General features: G+C 40.9%; 1 long non-coding RNA gene across 5 annotated transcripts in view; it reads right to left on the bottom strand.

Moving 5' to 3' along the window:
* The window catches only part of LOC144579672 (uncharacterized), a 91,207-nt gene extending 65,090 nt beyond the window's left edge, over positions 1-26,117 (bottom strand). For all 5 annotated transcript variants that reach the window (XR_013527819.1, XR_013527816.1, XR_013527818.1 and 2 more), the window contains exon 1: positions 25,849-26,117. This is a non-coding gene — a long non-coding RNA (uncharacterized LOC144579672). The remainder of the gene's footprint in view (positions 1-25,848) is intronic.
* Between the last annotated feature and the right edge of the window lie 238 nt (positions 26,118-26,355).

The raw sequence follows: 26,355 nt of genomic DNA, 5'->3' as shown, positions 1-26,355 counted from the left end.
ACTAGATAGGCAGACTGTTCCTCCCCACACAATATCCATGTCCTAATCCTGAGAACCTCTGAATATGTCACCTTATGTAGCAAAAGGGACTTTGCAGGTGGGATTAGTAAGGGGTTTGAGACAGGGAGATTGGCCTGAATAACCAGGTGAGCCCAATCTAACCACACACGTTCTTAAAAGCACAGTACTTTCTCGGGCTTAAACAGGAACAATAAAGAGGAATGTGAGGTCCAAGAAGTCACCATGCCGCACAGGGAGCAACCATCCATCTCGTTCACCTCGTGTATCCCCAGAGCCTGGAACCCAGCAGGCGTTTGGCCACAGAAAGGCAAATAAAGTGAACTTTTGTGGTTTCCTTTTGTTTTTGAGATGGAGTTTTGCTCTTGTTGCCCAAGTTGTAGTGCAATGGTGCAGTCTTGGCTCACTGCAACCTCTGCCTCCTGGGTTCAGGCGATTCTCCTGTCTCAGCCTCTCGAGTAGCATGTGCCACCACGCACAGATAATTTTTTGTATTTTTCGTAGAAATGGGGTTTCACCATGTTAGCCAGGCTGGTCTCTAACTCCTAACCTCAGCTGATCCACCCGCCTCAGCCTCCCAAAGTGCTGGGATTACAGGCATTAGCCACTAAACTGAACATTTAAGCACTGGATTCCAGCTAGCAGCCATGAATTATTTAACCTCTCTGACCCCCTGTCATCCAGAAGTAAGGGCACTGAAATAACCCACCCAACGTTATCCAATGAATGAACAGTGGGGCTGGCCCCACTGCAAGCTCCTCAGAACCCTTCTGGTTGACAAATCTGACAACTCTCCACCCCCACCTCGGCCTGGCCAAAATGGGCAGAATTCCTGGGTAAACAGAAGTGAAGCTTCTCATGGCCCCATTTTGTTTCTTTGCTTCATTCTGTGCCTTTGCTTTCTGGTGACTGGTTGTCATTCTATTTCCCGAGCACAGACCAGAAGAGTGTGCCAGTGCTCGTGCAGAGATCTTCAGCTCCCAGAGCTGCCCTGGGGAAGAGCTGCTGTATGGAAGGGCCTGCTCCTGACCACCCACAAGTGTCCTTAATGATGAGGGGCACCTACTGGTTCATAACCTGGCTCTGTGACTGGAGAGAGCCCCTGGACAAAGGACTTCATCTCCATGGCTGCAGTTTTCATGGCTGTGAAAGGGGACAGGGGAAATGCACCTCTTTGGGGTACAGGGACAGTAAAATGAAGCAACTTATGAGATGGCTTCTTTCACAGTCCCTGGCACTTCATTCTTTGTTAAACTCCCATTCTTTTTGTTTTGTTTTGTTTGAGACAAAGCTTTGCTCTGTTGCACAGGCTGGAGTGCAGTAGCAGTCTCAGCTCATTGCAACCTCCACCTCCTGGGTTCAACTGATCCTTCTGTGTCAGCCTCCTGAGTAGCTGGGATTACTGGCACACCCCCCCCACACACACACACCATGTCTGGCTAATTTTTGCATTTTTAGTAGAGACGTGATATCGCCACGTTGGCCAGGCTGATCTTGAACTCCTCACTCCAGGTGATCTGCCCACCTCAGCCTCCCAAAGTACTGAGGTTACAGGTGTGAGCCACTGAGCCCAGCTGAATTTGCATTCTTTATCAAGAGTCAATCTTGAAGGCCTCTCATTTCAGATTGTGAACAAACAACATGAATCATTTTTTGGACTCAGCTGACTATCTCCTTTTCCTCCATGCTTTTATGTCTTTACCAAGTCTTCCCTCTGTACTTAAAGAGCACTCCCCAACAGTCTAGCCATCATCCTCAGGTTAACTATAAACTATACAGGGGGCCCAATTCAAAAGGCCCTTCTAAGCAGGGAGCTCCTTTCATTTGAATACTGCTGCAGGCCACGTGTAAATGCAAGGCACTGCCTTTGCTTGTATATTTCCACTGTCTTCCAGCCTAAAACCCAGCCAGTCCTAACACTGAATGACTGCCCATGTATGTTATGTAAGACCCCATGCTGGGCAGGGATACTGAGATAAGTAAGAAACAATCACATATCACTGGAAGCACCTCCAACAGAGACAGAGATTGCAACAGATGATTTCAGAACAGCATATGTGCCTGTCTACAGACACCCACTCTTAAGAGGGGAACATTAATTCAGTTCCCAAGAACCTACCAGGTACCACCCTTCAAAGGAAGAGAGCTCCATTTCACAGACTGACTTTCAAGGCCAAAGTCAAAAAGGAACCAACAGGACCAGGACCAGACCCCAGGTTTGTCTGACATCACTATCTCCCTTCATGCAAGGAGGCAGAGGCCCCTTGAGGATGTCCTTTTGCACAAGCTCCAAAGTGTCAACTAAATGTAGGTCATTATGGCTGAAAATGCATTTTCTCCTTGTCCTTGCATATGCTCTGTAAGTTTGGGCTTTGGCCTGATGTTCATCTGCCTCAGCCCTAGCCAACTGCTGGCCAACAGATCACAGGGTTGTGACCCTTGGAATTGGAAGCCATTCTACACACAGTGTCTCTTCTAGGTCCTTTTTCTCATCAACCATTAAACCACAAAAAGGTCAAGTGACAAAGCACTCAGTTCCTTCACACGGTCATTCCTTCCCCCTCTTGCTTCACCTGATGCAGAAGAATTTGTCAGTCAAATTTGAGCATTACAAGAATATGCAACAGAAAGAAATAGAGAACTCAGCAATCCAAAAGCTGCTAAATGAGGATTTTCTGCATCTTTGGGAATAATGTAAAGGAGTTCCAAGAAAAGTGAAGTCACAGCCTCTGCAGCTTATTTTCAGTTCTTAGAAAAGAGCCAGTGTCATAGGGAAAGCGGCTCTGCCCCAGCACACAGACTCCATTGTCTGGCAGGGGGTGTCTTCTGATAAACCAGCTTGGATTTGGCACCAGAAACAAAAAAATTCTGACATTTTTTTAGTTGGTGATATCAAGGAGGAAACACAAGCCAAAGCAGTGAAAGTTATTAACATTCAGGGAAACCACACAGCTCAGCTAACATGTTGGGGTGACACCCTTCCATCACCAAGGCACCAGCAGTTTTGAGGTGACTGTTAGAAAAAACACAGTGGCCTCCTTTTCCTACCCCATGCCCCCACACATTCCTGAGATGTGTTATCACTCAGGTCACCATGTAGACCCAACCAGCATTTTTCAATGGACATTATTTACCAAAAGATGGGGGAGGACAAATGGGTCAGGATAAGGTACAGGTGGTTTTCAGCAGCTTGGGTCTGCTTTCTGGCATACAAGCAGGTTTAGCCACAGTAGGGCAGACTTTAGGTTAAGATCTTGGGAAGCTACTACACATCCAGCTCAGGCGCTACAACCAGGTGCCCTATAATAATTTTGTGAATAAGGTTTGCCTTTTATTTATTTATTTATTTGTTTGTTTGTTTATTTGAGACAGAATCTGGCTTCATCTTCCAGGCTGGGATACAGTCGCACAGTCTCAGCTCACTGAAACCTCCACCTCCTGAGTTCAAGAAATTCTCACGCCGCAGCCTCCAGAGTAGCTGAGATTACAGATGTGTGCCACCATGCCTGGCAAACATTTTTCTATTTTTAGTAGAGATAGGGTCTCATTATGTTGCCCAAGCTGATCTCAAACTCCTGGCCTCCAGTGATGAGTCTGCCTCGACCTCCCAAAGTGTTGGGATTACAGACATGTGCCACTGCACCCAGTCATTGTGAGTAAATTTTAACCTAAGAATTCTGTAACAGAGATCTCATTGTCTTCACCAAAATTTAATTTCAATGTAATCAAAAGAAACTCGAGTGACCCAGCCAGGAAGAGTGCCTAAGGAGAAATGATGATGAGATGGAATGTTATGTCCCAGATGAGACACTGGAACAGGAAAGGACATTAGGAATAATCCCAAGAAATCTGAATGAAGTAGAGACTTGGGTTAATAAAAGCATCTCAATATTTGTCCATTAATTTTAACAAATGCACCTTACTAATGTAAGATGTTAATTATAAGGGAAGCTGGGTACAGGTACATGGGAACTTTTTGTATAATCTCTGCAATTTCTCTGTCTCTCTCTCTCTCTCTCTTTCTGTATGTGTGTGTGTGTATGTGTGTGTGTAGACAAGCAAGAATGTACTTATACTCCCAGCAATAATGATTTGGTGCCTACCAAGTGTCACATACCATGTAAAAGTGATCTACACATATCTTCATTTATTCCTCACACTAGTGCTATGAGCTGGGCATAGTCTGCATTTTACAGATAAAGAAATTGAAGAACAGAAATGCTAGAATACCTTGCTCATAATCACATGGCAAGGTTACTGGCAGATAAAGGGCTCAAATTCAGGTTGACAGGACAGCTCAGCAATATTGCCTAATATATCCCAAACTGTGAACATAAAACAGTTCAAAACAAGCTGCATGAGGGCTATGAAAGCAAGGCACACTTTCAAGTCTACCCCATATTAGAAAAAAAAGAGTTTAAAAGCAGAGCACATGCCAGGCACAGTGGCTCATGCCTATAATCCCAGCACTTGGGGAGGCCGAGGCAGTTGGATCACGAGGTCAAAACATTGACACTATCCTGATCAACATGGTGAAACCCCATCTCTACTAAAAACACTTTTTAAAAACATTAGCTGGGCATTGTGGCAGGTGCCTGTAGTCCCAGCTACTCAGGAGGTTGAGGCAGGAGAATTGCTTGAACCTGGGAGGTGGAGGTTGCAGAGAGAAAAAATTATGCCACTGCACTCCAGCCTGGCAACAGAGTGAGATTCAGTCTCAAAAAAAACAAACAAAAAGCACAGCACACCCAAGACACAACACTCAATGCTGGAGAGGATGTCCATAAGTCCACCAATATCACGATACATTCTGTGCAATCAAGAAACTTACTTGGATGGGGGTGGGGTAGGCTCCTGTGTGTAATTCCAGCACTTTGGGAGGCCAATGCCGGTGGATTACCTCAGGTCAGGGGTCTGAGACCAGCCTGGTCAAAGGGCAAAACCCCATTTCTATCAAAAATACAAATATAGCCTGCTGTGGTGGCACACTCCTGTAATTCCAGCTACTCGAAAGGCTGAGCTGGAGAAATGCCTGAGCCTGAGAGGGGGAGGTTGAAGTGAGCTGAGATTTTACCACTGCACTCCAGCCTGGGAGACACAGTGAAACTCCCTCTCGAAAAAAAAAAAAAGAAAAAAAGGAGAGCCATGTGCGGTGAGTCACACCTGTAATCTCAGTACTTTGGGAGGCCAAAGTGGGTGGATCACCTGAGGTCAGGAGTTTGAGACCAGCCTAATCAACATGAAAAAACCTAGTTTCTACTAAAAATACAAATATATACATATATAAATATATGCATATATATAGATATATACATGTACATACATACATACATACATACATATATATATATATATTTTAGCCAGGCAGTGGCACCACTACCCTATTCATCACCAGTGTTTGTTGATTGATGTCCCTTCCTCTCTCTCTCTTTTTTTTTTTTTTTTTTTGGAGTTGGAGTCTGGCTCTGTAAAGCCTCCTAGGCTGGTGTGCGGTGGGGTGATCTCAGCTCACTGCAACCTCCACCTCCTGGGTTTAAGTGATTCTTCTGCCTCAACCTTCCAAGTAGCTGGGACTACAGGCATGCACTACTACGCCTGGTTAATTTTTGTATTTTTAGTAGGGATGGGGTTTCACCATGTTGGCCAGGATGGTCTCAAACTCCTGACCCCTCCAGTGATCCACCTGCCTTGGGCTCCCAAAGTGATAGGATTACAGGAATGAGCCACCATGCCCCCTTTTTACTTTTTTTGAGTTGGGGTCTCCCTATGTTTCCCAGGTAGGCCCTCAAGCGATCCTCCCACCTCAACCTCCTGAGTTGCTGAGATTGCAGGTGAGTGTCACCTTGCCTGCCATGATTTTGTCACCACAGACCCCTCTCATTCCCTTTCATAGGAAATCACTGAGAACCGGAAAGCTTGAACCAAGAACTAGGGAAACTGATATTTGAACTCATTTCTGTTGGGTGCCAAATTTTTCTGTGCCTCTTTCTGTGAAAATTGGAGGTGGCAAGATCCAGTGGCTCACACATATAATCCCAACATTTGGGAGGCCTAGGTGGGTGGATCACCTGAGGCCATTGCACAGCAGTTTGGACAACAAGAGTAAAACTGTATCTTGAAAAACAGAAAGAAAGAGAAAGAAAGGAGAGAGGAAGAGAGAATGAGAGAGAGAGAAAGAGAGAGAGAGAAGAAATAAAGGAAAAAAAAATCAGAGGCTTTGGTCCCTTGATCTGACATTCTGGAGTAATTCTGTTCCTGCTTGAATGTGATCTCCTTGAGGCAAAGTCTGGGTCTCCTTCCTCTTGCGTGCCCACCCTGGCCTGTCTGCCCCACACTAGCTGCTCAATGAAGGCTAGCCCATGTAGAGTATGGGTTTGAGGCATCCCAAGACTTGGAGTTGTAGAAGATGTGAATGAGAAGCCTTGGAATGCTGTGCCCATTAGAAAATGTGTATATCCCACAGTTCATCCAAGAGACTGCTCCCTCCGATGCCAGTGCTCAGAGCTCCCCTACTCAGGGTAAAACCTTGGATGGCCAAGTACATTGGCTCAATATTTGCCTTGAGTAGCTGGGTGCAGTGGCTCCAGCCACTGTTGGATCTGTAATCCTAGCACTTTGAGAGGCTGAGGCGGGTATTCAAAATATGATAAACGTAATATCTGCAATGTTTTGAGTGTAACACAAAATTTGAAAGAAATTTTTAAAATTAGATGTAATTCCTTTACATCAATATAAAAAATCCCCTCATGGCAAAACACGGTAAGCAACGTCGAAGGACAAACAACAAACTTAAAAGCAACAGTATAAGTCATATCGCCAAGAGCTAATTTGCTTAATATATCTAAAGCTCCTACATATCATCAATAAAACAGTAACCATATAATAGAGAAATAGGTTGCACATACGAAGAGTGAGTCCTCAGAAAAAGAATTACAAATAACTCATTCTCATGAAAAGATGCCCAAACTCTGTAATAAGAGATATATAAGTTAAAAATCAGAAGAAAATAACATTTTCGCCAATCAGATAAACTCTAGTAGCACTCTGTATTGTTGAGTGTATAAGGAAAGAGACACACTAAAACCTTGTTGGTGTAAGTACATAACGATAAAATGTTAATGGAGAACAATTTGGAAATGTGAGAGATAATGTATTTGCATGTAAGTATTATGTACTTCAGCATAGATATAACAGGAAAAGTGGCGGGGACAACTAAAACATGTTACATTCAGTCGATGGAGTGAATACTCTACAGCCATCACAAAGATTGAGGCAGTCTCGTAAGTACCAAGATGAAGTGATCTCTTAGATACCCAGAGCAGCAGATCTTCTTCCTTGTTGGCTTCACAACTGGTAGAGTCATCTTTGGTAAGGTAAAGCAGAACATCTAAATCAATAATATGACTTCCCATAAATACTGAAGAAGAATTCAAAGCTACCAATTGAGGAAAGAGCTTTTTATAAAGCAGTGTAAAAATCTACAAATTACCTAGAAAACAGAACATCCTGCAGAAAATTCTAAAAACATCCAAAATGGAATTCTTTACTGCACTTGCATGCTAACCTGTGTCATCATCCTACCGTATCTGCTTCTATTCGTCCTCAGACAACCCCAGATAACAGCACAGAGAACCCAGAAATCCTTAAACTGCATGTAAGCTCATGATGTTAAAAACAGCCAGAGGGTGATTAACTCATGTGTGTTCTCAGATCATCCACAGGAACAAGAAAGCAGTCAACTTTTCCAAATGCATAGAAACAGAAGCAGAAAGCAAGTGATTTAATCAAGACACCACAGAGATTAAAGGTAAGCATCTACTTACCACGTGAATGAGTGTTTGTCTCATTTTGATCTCTGTCGTAACCAACTATACAAAATTCCTATGAACTGAGCAAAGGGTTATTATACTCTCTTGTGAAATCAGAGGTACTAGATTAACTGAATCCATAACTGCTAAACTATGAAACACAACTAAAGGCTAAACTATGAAGCTTCAGTTTTATTTTAGGCAACCTCCTGACATAAACACAATCTATATTTAAAAAAAAAAGCTCAACAACATACACACATTCCCAAAAAAATCACACAGAACACAAACACACAGAAAGGGTGGGCCTGCTTCCTATCCACAGCACTGTCAAGCTTGCTCTGGTAAATGAAAGCCAGCAGAAAGCTCATCCCTGAACAGGATGAAGGGGATGAATACAAGAACAAGGAAGCCCTTCTATGAAGAGAGTTTGGAATGTGTCTCTGTGTGTATATGTACTCACATTTTTAAGTCTCTTTGGTGTGTGAAAGGAAAATAAATCTTGGGGCCCCTAAATCACTAAGCTAGAGGGAAAAGCCAAGCCGGGAACTGCTTAGGGATAACCTGCCTGTCACTGAGATACATGCATAGCTGATTGCCTCCTTTAAAAAGGCTAATCAAAAACTCAAAGAATGCAAGCACTCCTCTCTTTCACCAATCTGTGACCCAGAAGCTCCTTCCAACTTCAAGTCTTTTTTCTGTCTTTGCTTCACGTTGTCCTGCCTTTCTGGACACAACCATTGTACTTCTTACATATGTTGGCTGATGTCTCACGTCTCCCTAAAATGTATAAAACTAAGCTGTGTCCCGACCACCCTGGGCACATGTTATCAGGACTTCCAGAGACTGTCTAAGAAGGGTGCATCCTCAAACTTGGCAAAATAAACTTTCTAAATTAACTGAGACTTGTCTCAAATTTTCAGGATTACAAATAATAACAGCAAATCCTGAGACCCACTGAAGGGAAAAAAGAAGGTAGTCTAACTTCATTATGACTGCAAAAATGCATCTGGTATATACATACAATAGGATATTACTTAGCAAACAGAAGAAAAAGAACTACTGACACAAAAAACACCATGGATGAATCTCAAAATAATCACGTTGAATGAAAAAAGCCAGAAAAAAAGAATACCTACTGTATGATTCTATTTATATAAGTTAGAAAATGAAAAGTAATCTACAGTTACAAAAAGCTTATCAGTGGTTGCCTATGGATCAGAGGCAGGAGGGAGACAGTACTGAAGGGTACACGGAAACTGTTGGGATGATAAGTATGTCTATTATCTCTAGTGGTGACAGCTCTATGGCTGAATACCTATGTGAAAACATCTAACTTTACACTTCTAATATGTGCAGCTTGGGTGTCACTTGACTCCTCAATAAAGCTGTTTAAAATGTTTTGAAAAAAATAAGTTCATATTGACCACCAATTGGGTTTAACTGAAACCTTACAAAATGAAGATTATTTTCACTTTCAGAAGGATATCTGATCGCAGTTACATATTATGCTTTGTAAACAAGCCATTTCAGAATAAATACAGATTTCCAATACTTAAATGTCTGTATTTCTTCCCATTCATCCTTTTCATTATTTTAAAGCAGCTACAGCATTTTACAAAAAAAAATCCATCACTTCAAGTTTCTTACAGAGACTCTCTGAAATTCAATAAACAGTTAACTTTTTGAAGAAGATGAGACCTTAAACACCATCCTGTCCAACTTTCTCAATTTAAGGAAGTAAACTTAGCCCCTCCCCTTGTAGGGAGTTCATCCTGTCTCATGGCTTTGAAGTCAGCTCTATGTTGCTGACACCTACCTTTGTCATTTTAATCTTGACCTCACCACTGAACTACAGATATTTATTCCACTGCCCACTAAACCACCTCACTTGACTATCTAATAAGTATCTAAAACCAATTGTGGCCAAAAGGTATCTTCTGATTCCCCTCACCACCAACTTCTCCTCGAATTTTCCCCATCTTAGTAATTGAACCATCATACGTTCAGTTGCTCAACTAAAACCTAGGAATCAACTCTTGACTACTCATCTCCTGCCTTCCACATAGAATCCACACTTAAGTTCTTAGCTCTGTCTGCAAAGTACATTGCTAAAGCTGGCCCAGGCTCCATCTACACAGCTACTATGGCTTCTTACCCAGACAACAGCTCTGAAAGGTCATCATTTTCTCTTCTACCTCTACCAGTCATCACTACACAGTAGCCACAGTCATGAGGCCATCAATCCCCAGACCTCGAACACTCTACAGACTTGCTGCCATCATTAAAGTGACATCCTAACTCCTTATTCTACCCTAAAATATCAAGGCACTTTCCACCTCTCTAGCCTCATCTACTACTATTTCTTCTCTGGATACATTCCAACATTTCCTACTGACAGTCTCAAACACCCTAAACTCATTTCCACCCCAAAACCAATGCTTTGCCACCTCCATACCTGGAATGCATACAGATACTTCATCATTCATATCTCAACTCAAATAACGTCTTCAAAAGCTTCCCAAACCTCGCAATCTTCAGAAGCATCCCCTACTGAGAAGTTGGTGGTAAGGGGAATCAGGAGCCCTTTGACCACAATAAGTTTGGAAATGTATTAGGTATTCAAGTAAATATTTAATTCACTTATCATAGACCCCATTTTACTGATGTTATGGTACTTATCACTATCTCAAATTATCTTGTAAAGTTCTTTACTTATTTATTATATATGTTAATAAAATTCATTCATTCATTCCTGCTATGCCTATCAGAAGCACTAGCCCAAATAAGAACTGTGATCTTTTCTTATTTCACTTGAAAGCATTAATTTTTGGGTGCCTGGTACTACTGGTTAAAAAGTACCCATGTGCATTTTTTTACGTCTATTTTAGTTCTTTTTTAATTCCTAAGTATAACGATTGGGTTTCCCCACTCAAACCTAAGTGTGAACATTTTTACAACATCAGCACATTACCAGTCTGACGTTTAAAAATAAAGGTCAATTTCAGGACTGAAATAAAAATAAATAAAGGAATGCACATTCCTTAAAATATCAGTGATAAAATATATATAGTCACAGTAAGATATATAATCACACTAATACATATATGTCGTGTAATATCACCAAAAAGTACGTATTGTACACATTAGGTATGTATTAGGTACATATGTATAGTGCACATATTATGAAAATATATATGTATCATGATAACACCGTATGTACACGTATACAAATATGTGCCTACTATTTAAACAATGTACACATGCAGAAATAGGTGCAAACTACATACCTATGCACAGCAGGCTATTACTAAAGTTCTGGTCGTAGCAGCCTCAATGCCCACCCTGGCTGCTTAAATGCCCATAGCTCACTGCAGCCCCAAACTCCTGAGCTCAAGTGACCTTTCTGCCATGGCCTCCTGACAGAAGCTGGGCCAACAGGGCAGCAGGTATGCATCCCCACACCCAGTAATTTTTTTTTTTTTGAGAGATGGGGTACCGCTATGTTGCCCAGACTGCTCTCAAATTCCTGGCCTGAAGCAATTTTCCCATATTAGCCTCCTAAATTTCGAGGATTACAGGTGTGAGCCACTGTGCCCAACAGGTGTTCTAAATGCAATTTCCACACTGCTATTCTGAAGAAGGGCAAGAAGCAAAGAGACCCTCCTTGAAACATAGAAAATAAAAGCATTCACTATTAAGTGGAGGCAGAGTTGATGATCAGCCAAAACTACTTCAACTGTAATCCAGAAGTCCCATTGATACAGGAGTTCTAAAGGAATTATTTAGTCAGAGATTGAAAGTAAGGAAGTCTTTGGTAAGGTTTCCCTTTGAATAAAAAGCAGCCCCAAAACCATTTCTAACAAAGAGTGGCCTGTAAAATCGAGCTGCAGATATAGACAAGCAAGCTGGAAGCTTGCACAGGCAAATGCCAGCAGCTGTAACAATAGGAAGCTACTTGGGTGCCAGGCATGCTCAACCTGACGGCTTCATCTTCCTTTTTCTTTATCAACCACAAGTGCAGTAAGGGACAGACAACATGCACTGGCCAAGTAGAAAACCTATATGCATAAGAAGATTCGGGTGGATAGCCAGCTTCTTCACGAGCTATGTAAAGCTCTCACCTGGTCCAACCCGTATTTGGACACTATGTAAATCAAACACCACCTCCTCAACAAGTCTCTAAAACCTTGTGCAGTTCACCAGAAAACCAGAAAACACAGTCTTTATTCAGAATCGGCCGAATACATTCAATGCATTCAGGAGATTGGGAGACATTGTTTAAATTTTCCCCAAAACACAGAAGAACTCAAAAGTACTCATTGTCTTGGCCTTATTGGTATTTGACTATGAATACAATAGATCCCACAGAAGCAAGTCTAGTAGAGTGGCCTTGGAAAAAGGCTGGGATTTAGGAGCAGGTTTAGGCAACTCAAGCCTTCTCGGCTTCCATTTTCTCATCTGTACTTTCATCATTCTGATTTTTAAGAGCACCTTTGTTGAAAGTAAAGGTTCAGTGAAACAGCACAGATGAAGTCCTTCCTATTTGGTCTGGCAGGTAGTAGTTGCTCAACACGTCTTGTCTATTAATGACGACCACAATGATCATAGTGGACTAATAATGAATTGATAAAATATGATTATGTAAGTTCAAATGAGTTTTGATCTCGCCCCCTCCTCTGTTTCAGAGGCTGTATGGTTTTTATGTTCTACATTGTATGGCTTAACGTTGGCAGGTGGGGGATTTTGATAGACACATGATAAAATCAGAAGCCCCAAGACTTGTATTTTCATCACAGAAATGTATTACTTCCTTGAGTTGTGACCTGGAGAGAGTTACTTTGTCTAAGTTAACCTTACTTGTAAAAATAATCATAAATATACCTGCCCTTTCTCATCATCTCAGCCTCTCCGCAGTCAGTGTGAGGTACCATTGGTATAGTGTATATGAAGGGGTTTGCAAGCTCTGGAGTGCTATCTGTATGCTATTTTGTCTCTTCAATTGTGAGTGGTGTTTTCCCATTCTCCTTAAATGACCCAACACTACGCTCTTGGTAAAATAAATGCATTTGTGCATGAACATTTGGCAAATAATAAGAGCTGCATTTGCAAGAATTTTTCCCTTGAACAGCCAAGTGAGGCACTTGGCTGAAAAAATAGATTTTTTTCGATTCGCGTAAAATTTGAAGTTCGGTATTTTACATGAGAGAGCATACTGAGTTGGTGTATATACTCCAAAAGAGAGTAGAATAAGGCATTGTATATTTTTTCTAACATACTATATTCCGAGCCATTTTCTTTTAACTTTGGGGCGCCTAGATATTATTTAGATTTTTTTCGATTCGCATAAAATTACAATTTCTGCATTTTACATGAGAGAGCCTATTGAGTTGGTGTATATCCTGCAAAACAGAGTAGAAAAGGGCATTGTATATAGAATGCTTAGCGCCTGCTTTCAGCTTTGCTGCAAACTAAAACACTGACTGACTTTGGTTAACCCCCTAACCTCTTTGAGCCTCAGTTTTTTCATCTGAAAAAATCAATGATGGTTTGAATTTCTTCCGAATATGACATTCAGTTATCTCTCTCTCCATTGTGGAAGCACTGGGAGCTATTGTTCTCCTGTGTCTGGTGGCCGTTATGACTTCTGCATTATCAAGGGGCCCTCTCTAACCTAAATAACCCCCCAAAGAAATTAAGTTTGTAATCATTTCTGCCTGGTAAGCGAAATGACAAGAGAAAAGAGCTAGTTGTCAATAGCCCTGTGGATGGCGAATTAATGGGATCTGTGCAAACAGTTGCTTATATAGCCATAATTTGCCTTTCGTTTTCCTTTGCAACTCAGAAAAAAAGTGAATAATTTTCAAAGAGCCGCTCATTGAACATATTTTTTAAAAACATGTCATTGGCAAAAGGGGCACTTGGTTGCTTGATTGCCATATATCTCTGAGTATGTGGAACAGTTATTTTTAGCTGGGGGTAACTAGCTGAGAAGAAAGCTGCCGCATCTTGGAGGCAGAAGAATCTTTGTATGTCTTATGTTGGCATGGAGAAAGCAAAGCGAAAGGGCAGAGTATAAAAGGTTGTTAACTAGATAAGGGGTCAGCTGCATTTCCTCTGGCTGCTCAGAGGTGAGTTCCTAAAGCAATGGAGACCACATTGTGGGTGGGAATGTGTTTGCAGGGTCTAATTAGTTTACTCAAGAAGAGCAAAAAAGAGAAAGGGCTAAAAATATATAGATTGTAAAATTCATGGCTTCATTTGCTCTTCTTTGCCTTTGAAACCTTTTTAAAACCTTATAGTAGAACAATTTGTAATCCTTGAAGCCTTTTTGCTACCACTCTTGTCAGCTTGTCTAAGGCCACCGTAACTTATCAGCTACTGGGGAAAGTTGTTTAAACTCTCTAAGCCTCCTTTTTTCCCACTGGTTCACTTAGGGGCACTAATTCCTAATGTTTCTGCCTGAGTTATTGTTTTTCAGATCCCATAATTGTTTGCATATGTGCTCTATAAGATGCATCACCTAGCACACATTGTGGGCAACCTCAGGTGTAAAAGTTAGGACATCTTTGTGCCTGGATTTGGCTGTTACTAACAAGACGGAACGGGGAGGAAGGGCAGAGTAGACTACTGTAGAATTTTTCTGGATTCTTTTGGTTTCTCCAGAAAATGATACTGTTCTTATATTTAAAGATAACTATCTGCCTAGGCATATTGAAATTCTAAGGTTGACACCACTTTGCATTGATCCTAGGGCAGGGTTTCAGGATTGCTGGAGCAGCATCATCCTTTTACAGTATAGATTTCAGTCAGCAGGCTGGTCATGGCCTCCTCAGTGTGCAATCTTCTTACTGATGGTGGGCGTCAGTGGGCTGGACTCACAGTTTCCATCTCTTAGGCTGGGCAGGCCCATGGTGGCAATGGTAAAAATTTCATGGGAACATACATCAGAAGTAATAAGAAATCCATCTTCTTAAAGCCTTCATAGGAGATTTCCTGAAGATTTATAAAAGGCACTTCATTGATCAAATGACTCTGATGTTTCCCCTCACTGGAAGAAATTCAGGTCACCAGCCCACTTAAAATCATTGTGTTCTCCTTTTGCAGTAACCTCTGCTCATATAATTTCTTTATGGCATATTATATACTATTAACTTAATATCCTGATTAGTGGAGCTAGCAAACACTCAGTATCACTATAAACTGCAGTATCATAACTGACTTCCTTTAAAAATCATCTAATGTTTCTTTAAAATCACTGGTGCTTTTGTAAAGTAGTTCATATTTAGGAATATGAACATTTTATCATGCTGGAAAATTATTTGAATTCCTTTTCATTTAAAACCTATAGCTTTCTATTTAATCTAGCTTTCACAAATATTTTCTTTGCCCACTATAGAAAAATCGAGTTTAGAGATAAATGTAAAGTCACTCATAGCTCCATCCAAAAGTCAACAACTCTTAATATCATTATTTTTGTTCTTGTTCTCAGTATTTTTGCTGAATCTATGTTTCGTAGAGTTTCATCATATGTCAGATAAAACTGCATATATATCAGTTTTTAAACAATACATTTTTATTGTCATAAATGAAATACACATTTAATATGGTATGACTAGGACATATAGAGAGATATAACAAAGAAAATTAAAGTCATTTAAAATCTTACCAAATCTAATAACCATAAACCTTTCGATGTATTTTCTCAGAATACTTTTTCCTATGCCTTTTATATTTTCTTGATTATCAAGTACTTCAAGCGTATAGAAAAGACAGAAACTAATATAAGCAGCAATGGAAAATTTTAAAATATGGGTATTTTTCTGCATGTGTTTCAGATGGTTTAGTTTTTGTTGTCCTTTGCCCTCCCCACGTGTCCCTTTATTTTCCTGGCAAAACAAAGCATTACAGATATAGTTGCAGCTTCCTATACTCCATTTTATTTTTCTAAAACTTATTGATATTGAAATGTCTACCTCTGGTCTACTTACTTTCCCTGCCGAATAATACTTTACCATATGGAAATACCACGATGTACAATTACATGCATAGTGCCATATACATTTGTTTACAGGTTTCTTGGGAAGAATCTCTCTTACTGTGTTCCCAGAAGAGGGATTGGTAAATTGTAGGGGAGGCTTGTCTTAATTTTTACTATGAATTTCCAATTGTTTAAAGTAGTTGCAACAATTGGTATTCCCACAGGAAATGTGGGGAAACTTGTTTTGTGTTTGGCTTCACTTGATATTCCTAGGCTTTTACTTTTTGTTTGCCAATCTTATGAATGTAAAATGGTATGTTTTAATTTATATTGTGCACAGACTTATTATTCGGGACACATGTAACCTTTCTCATGCACCACTGTCATGGATTTGTTTTCAATTTAACTCATTTATTAAGCAAGGAAAATTTTGAGGTTTCTCAAAGATGGCGATGAGAACTGCTGATGGATTTGCTGCATTAGATCCACCCTCTCCAGCTCTGGCCCTCTAGTGTCAGTATTTCTGCCTTCCATTTCTAGTGCTTCCTCTTTTCAGGTTCTGGGAACATTCTGGCTGTAGAAATCAGTTGCAGTAATTGGAAGAACTTTTACTAAAGTGACTTACTTGTCTTCTTACCTAGTAATTATGCAGACTGTAAAATATATTTATGAAAAATTCAAGTTATATACAAAACCAGACACTACCAAAGCATATACAAGTTCATGATCCCTTTTATTTTTCTCTTCTTCCTCTTCCAATATATAACCACTTGTAGAGAGCCCCTACTATTTCCTTTGTATTTATGTTTATGTCCAAATGCAATAGATATTCTCTAACATATCTCCTTGGATCCATAAGAAGAAGGTGAATGTAATTTTTAAAAATGAATATGATATCTCTACATCAGCACAGTATTGCATTATACGGAAATAAGAGAAAGAATCTAACTCTTCCATGGACATTTAGGTTGCTTGTAGTTTTCTATTATTTTAAACAGTGTTGTGGAAAACGTTCTTGTAAATGTCTTTGGACATCGATGTGAAAATTGTCTTAGGAGATATTTGTAGAAATGCTATTTACATGGTCTTTTTTGCCTACTTTATTCATTTTTATTTAGAACATTTTATAGAACTTTAGGAATTGGTGACTTCTAAGTAGGTGTAAAACACAGTACCGGGCCAGGCATGGTGGCTCACACCTGTAATCCCAGCACTTCGGGAGGCCGAGGCAGGTGGATCACGAGGTCAAGAGATCGAGACCATCCTGGTCAACATGGTGAAACCCCATCTCTACTAAAGATACAAAAAATTAGCTGGGCATGGTGGTGCGTTCCTGTAGTCCCAGCTACTTGGGAGGCTGAGGCACGAGAATTGCCTGAACCCAGAAGGCGGAGCTTGCAGTGAGCCGAGATCACGCCATTGCACTTCAGCCTGGGTGGCATGAGCAAAACTCCATCTCAAAAACAAAACAAACAAACAAAAAAAACACAGTACCTGGATTCTCTGAGCTTTATGTTCTGTTTGAAGCAGGGGAAGTGACAGTAACTACCTGTTAGGGTGATTTTGAGGATTAAATGAAATACTGTGTACAAAGTTTATAGCATGGGTTTTGGATCACAGCAGAGAGTAAAAAGTTCAGTTTTGCCTCCTCTTAGTCGGTCCCGAACCCAAATATACTTTTAAATATTCTTTCAGCACAGATTTTAAAGTTTGATAGAAATAGAATTATATTGTGATCACTCCATATGTAAGGTTTCTTTTAGTCAAGAAAATGTTTTTGATATTCAGCCATGTTGTTGCACATGTCAATAGTTCTTTCCTTTTTTATCCTCCTATCTCAGGTCTTAAAAAAGGAATACTGCAAAAAAAATGAAACAATATTTCCACTTGTATTCGGTTTTGGTCTACAGTTGACATTGTTCTCAAGTATCACTAACAGGTTCCCATGGAGAGAAAAATTTATTTTCTGTCCACAACATAACAGGAATTATAACAGATGCAGAAGGCCTACTAGCCCTGTGTGAAAATCATCATGTTGACTATATTTCTCAAAAGTTAAACTCAGGTGTAGGGGCAGCTGTCAGTCTTTGTTTCCTCACTATCAATCCCACCACTTTTATTTTTTCATTTGGGGAAAAATAATAATGACTGTAAGAACAATGAAAAATAATAAAAGGACAGTAAAATGGTTGAATGCACTGACTGTGGCAGGGAGCAATCAGAAATGGTTTGTTATTTCCCTTCACTTTATCAAAGTTGCTACGTGGACTCATTCTTACCCACCTGTTGGGTAGAATCTTTGATATTTTCTATTTCACTGAGCAATTTAAGATATTAAGAAATTCTGTCTAGTTCAAAACAGGAGCAGAAAACCAAGCACCACACTTTCTCACTCATAATTGGGAGTCGAACAGTGAGAACACATGGACACAGGGAGAAAACAACACACATTGGGGCCAGTTGGGGGTCAGAGGAGTGTGAGATGGGGAGACCAGTAGGACAAATAGCTAGTGCATGTGTAGCTTAAAACCTAGATGAACGGTTGATAGGTGCAGCAAAGCACCATGGTACACATATACCTATATAATAAACCTACACATTCTGCACCTGTATCCTGGAACTTAAGAAAAATCCTGTTTAGTTTAATTTCCAAACTCAAAAATCTCATTCAGCTGAAAACTTAACCCTTTTTTTTTTACATATTTTAACACATAAAATAATCAACAATGAAAACAGGTAGAGGTTGAGCATCTCTGATCCATAAACCCCAAAATCCAAAATATTCCAAAATCTGAAATTCATCCACATCGTTGCCTGAGATAGCGATATGTGTGCTTTCTGATGGTTCAATGTATACAAACTTTGATTCGTGCACAAATTGCTAAAAATATGTAAAATTTTATTTGCGTTATGTGTATGAGGTGTACGTAAACTTAGTGAATTTTGTGTTTAGACTTCAGTTATATCTTTAAGAGATCTCTTTATGTATATGTAAATGTTCCAAAATATGAAAAAAGTTTAAAATCCAAAACACTTCTAGTCCCAAGGAATTCAGATAAGGAATATTCAACCACTACATCTAATAAGTCATGGATACTTTAAAATGAAATTTTAAAAGTATTTAAAGAGTCCAAAAGACATCAGGAGAAAAGGGACAGGACAAAAAGTGGGGAAGGGGATGCAAACGAAAACAAACAAAATAATGAAACAAACCATTAAATTGTAAGCTTGAATCCAATTACATCATTCGACCACTAATAAATCTATATTTAATAACGTTAAATGTTATTGAATCATACCACATACTCCAATTAAAGTGCAGAGATTGCCAGAATTGATTTAAAAAACCCACAAGACCCAGTGCTGTATATTAAATACACACTTTGAATAGAAAAAAAGAAGACAAATATACGTAGGTCTAAATAAGTACATTTGAATTTTTTTAAGACAGTGTCCTACTCTATCCCCTAGGCTGGAGTACAGTGGTGCTATCTCTGCTCACTGTAAACTCCGCCTCCTGGGTTCGAGCAATTCTCCTGCCTCAGCCTTTTGAGTAGCCGGGAATACAGAAACCTGCCACCACGCCTAGCTAAATGTTGGGGTATTTTTAATAAAGCTGGGGTTTCACTGCATTGGATAGGCTTGTCCTAAACTTTTGACCTCAAGTGATCTACCTGCCTCAGCCTCCCAAAGTGCTGGGATTGCAGGTGTGAGCCACTGTACCTGACCCTAAATGAGTACATTTAAAACGATATACTATGCAAACAGTCAGCAATGGAAGTGTGAAGAAGCTATATTAATACCAAATAAAATGTGCTTAAGTCAAAACAGTATTTCCAAAGATAAAGAGGGATAGTTCATGATTACAGAAGATTTTTTAATCAAAAAAATGGATTAAAAATAATTTGTACATCAATTTGCACAAAACAAAATTGAACTAAAGGAATAAACAAACAATCCACAATTTTGATTGGTGATTTTAATACCCATCTCCCAAGCAATTGATAGATAAACTAGACAAAATCTTAGTCAAGATGCAGATGACCTGAACAACACTCTCCACCATCTTAAACAAACCAATGGAAGACGACACCCAATAACCACAGAATACTGTATGTTTCAAGTACATGTAGTGTTCACTAGGATAGGTCACATGCTAGGTCGTAAAACAAGACTGAATAGATTAAATCAAATTGAATTCATGCAGTGTATGTTACCTGGCCACAATAGGATTAAAACAGAAATTAACAATAAGAGAACTAGGAAAGCTCCAAGTACTTGGAGATTAAATATAATACACAAGCCCAAGAAGAAAGCAAAAGGTAGAATATAAAATATTTTATTCTAAGGGATAATCAAAATACAACATGCCAACACTTATGAATTACAGCTATGGGAGTTCCCAGAGGGAAGTATAGCCGTACATGCTTATACTGCAATAGAAGAAAAAGAGAAAGGTCTAAAATCAATGACGTAAATGTTCACCTAAAGAAGATTGAAAACACACACACACACAGAGCAAAGAAAACTCCAACGAAGTAGTAAGAAGGAAACAATAAAGGTAAAAGTGCAGAGATAAACCAAATTGAAGACAGACAAAATAATAGAGAAAACTAACAAAGCAAAGAAGCTGGTTGTTTTAAAATATCAACATTAATAAACCTTAAGCTACTCTGATCATGAAAAAAAGAGAGGAAACACAAATAGTATCAATATCAGAAGTGAAAGCGAAGTGAAACTATCACTACAGATCCTGCAGACGTGAAAAGGATAATAAGAGACTATCATAAACAACGTCATGGTGACAAATTCTGCAACTTAGATGAAATGAACAAAGTATCTGAAAAATACAACAAAAACTAACACGAATTTTGCAGAAAATGTGTCCGGGAAAATTAAAAGATACATTAAACAAAAGAATATGCAAGCCACAGCCTGACAGAAAATGGTCATAAATCTATTTTCAGTAAAGAGCCTGATTTCCAGAATATAGAAAGCAGTTTTATAACCTCAAAATAAGGCTGGGCACAGTGGCTCACACCTGTAGTGCCAGTACTTTGGGAGGCCGAGGAGGATGAATGGCTTAAGGCCAGGAGTTTGAGACTAGTCTGGGCAACATGGTGAGACCCTGATACCTAGTATAAGTACAAAAAATTAGCCTTGTATGTTGGCTAATATCAATACAAAAAGTTAGCCTGGTATCAGCTAATTGGGAGACTGAGGTGGTAGGATCGCTTGAGCCCAGGAAGCAGAGGCTGTAGTGAGCCAACATTGCACCATTGCCTTCCAGCCTGGATGACAGAACTAAAAGAAAAAAAGAGAACAATTACTGTTTAGAAGGGGAAGAAATTGGGGGAGCCACTTTGCAAAGATAATATACAAGTGGGACAAAATGGTTAACATCAAGGAAATGCAGATTAAAACCACAGTGAGATACTACTACACACCCCACAAAATAACTAGGTTGGGAAAGACTAAACACCAAATGTTGGCAAGAATACAGCACAACTATAACTATTGCTAATGGGACTATAAAACAGTACAACTACTTTGTCAAATTTCTGGAATTTTCTTATAGAACGAATATACATCTCATCTATAATAAATTTCCGAGTTAGGAATCTACCCAAATTAGTGAAAATACATGTTAATAAAAATACTTATAGAAGACCACAATAGCTTTACTCATAATAATCAAAAGTTGAAAATATTTCTGGTGACCACAAATAGAGGATCAGGTAGCGAACTACGTTATTTCATAGCATGAAATACTACTCAGCAATAAAAATGAAAGAGATACTGATATGTGTAACCTGACTGATAAATATAAAAATTATTTTGTGGACTGAAGGGAGCCTTATATATAGGGTTATCACAACATGATTCAAGTTATGTGGAATTTCTAAAGTTGGCAAACTTAGTCTACAATGAAAAAAATCCAAGGGTACAGAGCTGGAGACTGAGACAAGTCATGAGGAAACTTTCTGGGATTGTATTAGTCCGTTTTTTCACTGCTGATAAAGACATACCTGATACTGGGTACTTTATTCACAAAAGGTTTAAGGGACTCACAGTTGCACCTGGCTGGGGAGGCCTCATCATCACGGCAGAAAGTCAAAGGGACATCTTACATGGTGGCAGACAAGAGAGAAATGAGAAACAAGCAAAAGGGCTTTCCTCTTATAGAAGCATCAGCTCTTGTGAGACTTATTCACTATCACAAGAACAATATGGGGGAAACTGTCACCATGATTAAATTCTCTCCCACCAGGTCCCTCCCACAACACGTGGGAATTCTGGGAGCTACAATTCAAGAAGAGATTTGGGTGAGGACACAGCCAAACCATATCAGGGATTATAGTAATGTTCTTTATTTGATAGAGTTTTGGGTTACACATATGTATACTTTTGTCAAAATTCGGTAAATACATACTTAAAATTTTTGCATTTCATCATTTGTAAACTTTACACCAAAAGGAAAAAAAAAGGTACCAAATTCTAGTTAATGCACGTTGAGTTACTGATGTCTGCAATTTACTTTAAAATGCCTAAAAACTATAATGGATTACTGGATGGATAGAAAGATGGATCTATGGATGGACATGAGATAAAACAAGACTCCAAGTTGGTGAAGATACAGTTAAAGTGTTCACTGTAAAGTTTTTTCAACTTTGTTGTACGTTCATAAATGTTCATGATAAAATATCAACGAAAACAATTTTCATCCCTCCTCCTCTGTGACAGCCTCAGCCTGAGAAACCCACAGTGGGAAGGGAAAGGAGGGCAGTGTGTTTGTTTATGACCACCCACCCTCACTTCTTAGCAGTGCTTTCTGGCTCTTCTAGGGTTGGATAGGGGCAGGGAGAAAGGAGAGACAGAGGAACAGATAGGGCTTTATTGAATAGTTCAGCTGTATTATGGTGTCACATTTTAGGAGCAGTCATGCAGTTTTGGGCCCTTTCTCATGCGTTCCTGAGAAATTCTCCTGGTAGGGATCTCTGACAGCAGTTCACTACCTCAGGTAATACAGTTTCTAGGAAGCCACTAAGAGCCCTCCTACCACCTGCCTCTGGGGGTCCTGGGCAGCCTCTTCCTTACCCCTGGCAGGAAGCTTTTCAGGGCAGCGTCCTCCTTAAAATCAATGGTTTTCTCTATTATGGAATTCCTATTTGGCCCATATAAAACATGCAAACACCTTTGTTTGGCTTAACTTGAAGTACGGGCCACTCCCAGCTCCAGTCTTTATCGCTTCTATCTGCCCCATTATTTCAACTTGGCCACAGCCTTTTGCCTTTGGATTGTATTCAGATGGGATAGCAGTTCCCGTGTTCTCCAGCCTTCAGGGACAGGAGCTAATCAGTTTGAATTGTTAATTAGAAGTTCCTGTTCATGCAGCTCGTTAGCTTTAAAATGAAGCAGCAGCATTTTCCCATCCATGAGAATTGGGTGAGGAGGGAGTTCATACAACACACAACCCTTTCAAAAGTCTTCAGTGTAATTAAAAAAAAATGCCCAGTGTGGTGGCTCACATCTGTAATCCCAGTACTTTGGGCAGCTCAGGTAGGCAGATCATAAGGTCAGGCTTTGGAGACTACCCTGGCAAACATGGGGAGACATTCATTCCCAAAGCAAAATTTTGGAATTGTAATTCCAAAAGCAACAATCCAACCACAAAAGATAAAGTCTTAATCAGTAGAGCTTTACAGAAGGAAGTAATGTAGGTAGTAAGGGCACTTTCGGAAATGTCTGGAATCAGAGGAGTCGATGTATCACCTGTTAGAAATTGTACTCGCTTGTTAGCAAAATTTTCCTTGTGTTCACTTAAAATAATAGTCTTGTTGTTTTAAAACCAACGCACAGTCAGAGGGTGACTTGGATGTTTATTTTTTATTCTCTTTGCCTTCTTGTTTTGAGAATGGATTTTTCCTAAATTCTAATTATTATTGTAACTTACATAAGTGCAGCCGATTTTGCTTTTAAGGATAAAACTACATTTAAGTAGCTTTGTCTGGATTATCAAAACCAGGCCCTGAAGAAGTGAGTTCCTAAAGGGTAGGAACTTTGCTTATGTCTATATCTCAGTTGTGTTAAACAGAATAACTGGCGCAAATTAGCAAATGATGCACTGAGGAATCATAGAACAAAAGACTTTATGAAGAACTAAGTTTCAGATTCAGGGTGACGCTAAGGAGCTAGTGTACCAGAGGATGGTATGCCTTCTGCAATCACAAAAGCAGCATTCAGTCTGATATGGGCTCTAAGAAGTGCTCCTTGAGACCTGAAATTTTATCCTAACACTGCCACTAACAGGTTAAGGCAGAAAGAGTTCACTTCCCAGAGCTTTCGATTTCTGGTTTCCAAATCAGCACAATGAGAAACTGAAAAGAAGGAAAGAGGAAAAAAAGAGAGGGTCAGAGATCCCTCCTGCTTGTACAATGCCATGATTTGGACACAGGGTTTGGGCAACCATGGCCCATCCACCAATTCCTGCCTGTCGTCTCTTGTCAGACAGCTCATGAGCCACGAATGTGAAAGAATTCAAAAAAGTAACAATATTTTGGGACATGTCAACAATTATATAAAATGCAATTTTCAGTTCTCATAAAAGTACTTTGGAACTCAGCCCCACTCCTTTATTACCCATTTCTATGGCTGCTTTCACACCACAACCACAGAGATGAGTAGCTGTGACAGAGACCATATGGGCTGCCAAGCCTAAAATATTTACTGCCTAGACCTTTCCAGAAAAAAAAAAGGATTGCTGATGTGTTACACAGACAATCAAGCAAGCGATCACCTGAGAACATTAAAATCTGTGTCTAGGACAAATGGGGCCTATATAAACTAGGGAATAATCTTCCCCACTACTTATGCAAGAACATTCACCGTTGAGAGAGCAGGCTACATGGCTTGGCAGCACTACTGCCACCAGTCCAGACTTCCCCTCACCTGTGCCCTATAAGTGACCAGCATTTCTAGGCATCCGTGGAGCAGCGGGGTGCATTCTCATGGCTGGCCCCACACCTTCCCTTCCTCCTGCTTCCTCACATTCTATTTTCTGAGTGGTTGTCAAAGGAACGCTGAATTTTGCTGTCACTTTTTCAGACCCCAATTCCACTTATGACAGTCTTGGTACCAGGAAGCATTCCAAGCTCCTATCTCATCACCACAACCGCCTGCTTCTCACTTAGTCCAGACGAGCTTGCCACAGTGCACTTGCTTTTTAATCGCTCTCTCTCTTCTTGCCTTCACCTCCTCTCCCTCCCTCTCTCCCTGGCTCTTTCTGTCACACGGGTGTGTGCACATACACAAGTTCCGATTAGATAAAAGAAGAAACACTTTTTAAGTTTCTTTCTAGGCCTAATAGAAAATTCTTTTTTTTTTTTTTTTTACAAAAACAGAGCTGTTTTTTTCCATTGCAAAAAATAATAAAATAGATTTATGAGGTACAGAGGCGTGCAGAAAAGTATTTTAGAAGTGGAGTCAGAACTCTACTGTGGAAAGGGGGCTTTCTTTGTGCCCCTCGCACTCATGGACACCATCTCTAATGCACCGTTCACGCCTAGACCCACGCCTCAGCCTTTCCGGGGGTCGTTCAGAGCCACCTGCCAGGCAGGCACTACCACGCCGGCCTCTCCGGAGCACAGACTTCTGCTCCATCTACATCCCAGCCTGTGCACCCGAAGGGACCCAACAGCTGAGTTTCAGCCCCACTGCGGCAGAGGGCAGGGACCAGCACGCACACCCTCAAGTCTACATGAAGACCCTCGCCGAGACTGTCGCCAGCACCGACCCCTGGATCACCCCGGCCCTGGGCGACGGATGGGGGTCTGGGGCGCATGCCCCAGAGGCATGGAGGCAGAGAGGAGGCCAGCGGAAGTTAGAGGTCACTGGGACAGGCTTGTCTTCCCCTCCCTTCCAGCAGTGGCGGGCCCCAGTCCCCACCCCTCTCCCAGGCCCCCGGTCTGGTGGCACCATGGCCACAAAGGGCAGCGAGGGTGCGTGCCCAACGCCTCGGTGCCTCGTGGTACCTGAACCCACTTGGTCGAGTGGCAGCTGCACCGCATCGCCGAGGGGCCGCAGCATGGTGGAGTCCATGGTACTGGCGGTGCCGGAGGGCAATGGAAAGTCTTAGACTAGGGACTGCTCTCCACCTTGCGCCCAGTGCCGCCCGCGCTCATTGCGAGTGACCGCTCCCTCGCCTCCAACTTCCAGCAACTCCCAACGCTGGTTCTCCACGTTGTGCACGCAGGCGCGGACAGCTGCCCACAGCACAATCCCGGCGTGGAACCCTGACGCGGCAGGCAATCAGAGAGCGCCGGCTGCACAGCGCCCCTCCCCCGTGCTGAGGGGCGGGGCAAAGGGAGGAGGCTCACGGGAAGGTTGTAGCCTGAGGGCGCCTCCTGGGCCGAGTGGGATGCCTTTCTGGGGTGAAACTTTAGAAGGGTGTCGTTGCCCCTTCGCCCTTCCCTGTTTCCTCCCTGGAATGTCATGGCCATCCACCTCTCTCTAGGAGGGACAGCACGCAACCTAGGGGTGGGCAGTGGC

The sequence above is a fragment of the Callithrix jacchus genome, chromosome 16 (genome assembly GCF_049354715.1).
Source record: "Callithrix jacchus isolate 240 chromosome 16, calJac240_pri, whole genome shotgun sequence".
Lineage (NCBI taxonomy): Eukaryota > Metazoa > Chordata > Mammalia > Primates > Cebidae > Callithrix > Callithrix jacchus.
The sequence above is the reverse complement of the archived record's forward strand: the minus strand, read 5'-3'. Positions and strand labels throughout refer to the sequence as shown.